The sequence below is a fragment of the Octopus bimaculoides genome, chromosome 17 (assembly GCF_001194135.2).
Source record: "Octopus bimaculoides isolate UCB-OBI-ISO-001 chromosome 17, ASM119413v2, whole genome shotgun sequence".
NCBI classification, from domain to species: Eukaryota; Metazoa; Mollusca; class Cephalopoda; order Octopoda; family Octopodidae; genus Octopus; species Octopus bimaculoides.
In genome coordinates this window covers 27,007,884-27,010,928 of record NC_068997.1, presented here as the reverse complement: position 1 = coordinate 27,010,928, position 3,045 = coordinate 27,007,884, and positions in this window count along the sequence as shown.

The window sequence follows — 3,045 nt, the reverse complement described above, 5'->3', positions numbered from 1 at the left end:
TTTTGCATTCATTTGGGATGATGAAATAGAATTATTCCAAAAGATGGAGCTGACTGGGTTTGGAATGAGAAGTCTTTGGAACTACTCGTGTAATCTATTACCTGCTGTTGGTACCAACTTCTGGAGATCTCTTCTATTGACTGGGACCACACAGAATATTGCTATGGTAACAATGTTTACGATGCTTCATAGTGGCCATTTGTGGTTCAAACTTTTTTTTTTAACTGCTGCACCATATTTAGGCTTCTGTTATCTTCAATTGAAATGACAATTATGCCAATGTATATTTTATTTTGTTTCTCTTACTTTTCACAATTCCTGATATACAAATTTAAAGAAGTTGGTTCTATATATATATATAATGAGAACTGAAAGCATTAAAAAAGGAAAGCAAGAATGAACTAGGGACATGTTTTAACCTCCTTAATGCATCATGGCTGAGAGCAGGACTATTCAACAACAATTGTGCCCATTTATAATCAAGCACTTATCTGATGACACCAGCTTGTGGTTTACAGATCATTTTCTTGGGCTACATTTATTATTAATTTATATATTCTTTCTCCCCACTTCTCTCCCAGTGGTAAGACAATCACTTATTAAAGACACCTGAAGTTATCTTCTCAGCATTTAGACTTCGTGGTGTTTTTGTTTTTTGTCGTTTTTTTTTTTTTTTTATAAATCTCTTTGGAATGTCTACAACAAGGAAATTTTCATGTGTCCTAAACGTCAATGCTAAAACTTGCAATAATAGCTAATGTTTTATAATCACCTAGTTAATTAATCACCTTAGTATTACACCAACTTAATTCATACACTTGATATTTAGCAAACAACAAACAAAAAAAAATTCCCGTTTTGTTTTTAATTGAAAATAACATCTTTTGGATTAAATATAAATTTTATTCATCAAACATTTCAATCATGGTGTCATTTCTAGTCAACCATTAGTCATTATTGAAAATGAATTTTTTAAGAGTTTTTTTTTTTCATCCCTTACATCAATTATGACTCATTAGTAGGCATTTGTGAAAGATTTTTTGAAAAATATATTGTTTCAATATCAGTCATTCAGAAGGATAGGTTCTAAACGAACTAACACTAATGAGCATTTAACATTTTGGGTCTTGCTCTGGTATCATTAGAACACTACGCTTCTCTTATCTATCACGTTGATTATTAACACACTGTAATGCACGTCCTATGCAAAATATATATATACATATATTTTATGACTATAATTTTTCAAACTATTAACCTCGTCTTTTAGAGATGGAAAACGTTTTAATATTTACATCTACGCAAACAGAAAAAAAATACTAATAAGGAAATTTATAAATCTTTACATGCATCTGAATATAAAAGAAACAACAAAAAAAAAAGACAACAATAATCTGATGATACATTTTAAAATACGATTTAGTTAACACTAGGTAATTTCTGATCTTCCCAAGATGCAACTCATTTCTGAGAATAGGTGGAACATCATTGGCACCAAGAAAGTGTTACTTCTCCAGTGCATGTATCATCTCAGGTCATTGTTTAACCAGTGTTTCCGGAAGGTTTGGGCATTTCTCTTGTCTGCAGATTTTCTTCGCAAACATTGCTCAGTAAGTGTAGTGCAGTTGTGTCAGTTGTGGTTGGGTACATCATCTCTGTCATTTGGATTAAGGTTCAGGAAAGCATTCATTACATTGCCACGTAACCAAGAATATCTTGAAGAAAACGTATCCAGATGTAATTGTATTTTGCATCATGTGTGTGTGTGGTGTCATTAGTACCACTCTTCATCTTGTCTATTTCATGCAGTTTGTAATCATCACAAAACAGATCCTCCTTTCTGCTGCTTTGTCTCTCACCATCTTTCTGACCTTATTTCTCCTTCCTGTTGCAATGATTACTATAGCTGAGATATTGTTTTTCTTATTTCTTTTGCCTCCCAACAATTACACTGCTGTGGCCAGATTCAAACTCTTTGTATGAAATGCTGTCAGGAATGTCCTCAATCTTTTTCATTTCAATCAATAATTCTCACCAACATTTTCAATTGTGGATTATTTGATCCTGCAGAAGTCATAGAAAACACTGGTATGCTTGTTCGCTCTCTCTCTCTACCAAAGTTATAAGTGATTAGATTATGTCCACTTTGTCGTGATGGGATGTGTATTTATTTTTCTCGTCCTCCTCCATCTCCACAACACCAATTCTATTACAGTGACTTTAGATTCCAGATCTGAATCATCTGATCTAATTGTTCTACTTCAAACATAAATATCATTGCTTCAACATAATGATCCTGGAGGGTTTGGGGAATTTTTCATGACTGCAGTTTCTTTGCAATCATTGCATCATAGAAGTAGCTCAATTCTGTCTTTTGGAATAGAATTCAGGAAAATACTGTATGCCATCTACCCAGGGTATCTTGAAAGAAAACTCAACCAGATCAATCATGTCTCTCTTCTGCATTTTCTCACGATATCTCCAACCATCTTTTTCTCTTTCCATTGCAATTATCAACCGAGCTGTCCCTTTCCTCGTTTCATTGACCTTCCAACAATTACCATGCTGCCAAATCTATGTTTCCAACTTTGGTGCCTCGTTTTAATTGCTATGAGAAATGAGATCTCCATCCTCTTATTTCACTTCCCAACACTTGCTGTCCTGTCCAATCTTTCATATGATATGTCATCAGCTATGTCCTTATTGATATTCTCACCAGCTGTCTAAATTCCTGTATCAGTGAGCACTGATGTACAAGACATAACTATCAACAATGTATTTAATTACTGGCAGCTGTTTGTGATGTGGGAGTAGGTGTGCCCTTTTATTTTTTTACCCCCACCTCTTTCGGATGATGCAGAAAATCACAAGTGATTGACTTGGGAGGTGTTACATTCTGAGAAGTCTTCATCACTTGGTCATCTCGACCTCTATCTGCCATTGAAAATAGTTTCTTTCAGCTGCTCAGATAAATGGTATGCTGGTGTCGTTGTAGTAATTAGTTTGTATATTTTGTTAGTTTCCTTTTTTTTTTTTTTTTTTTTT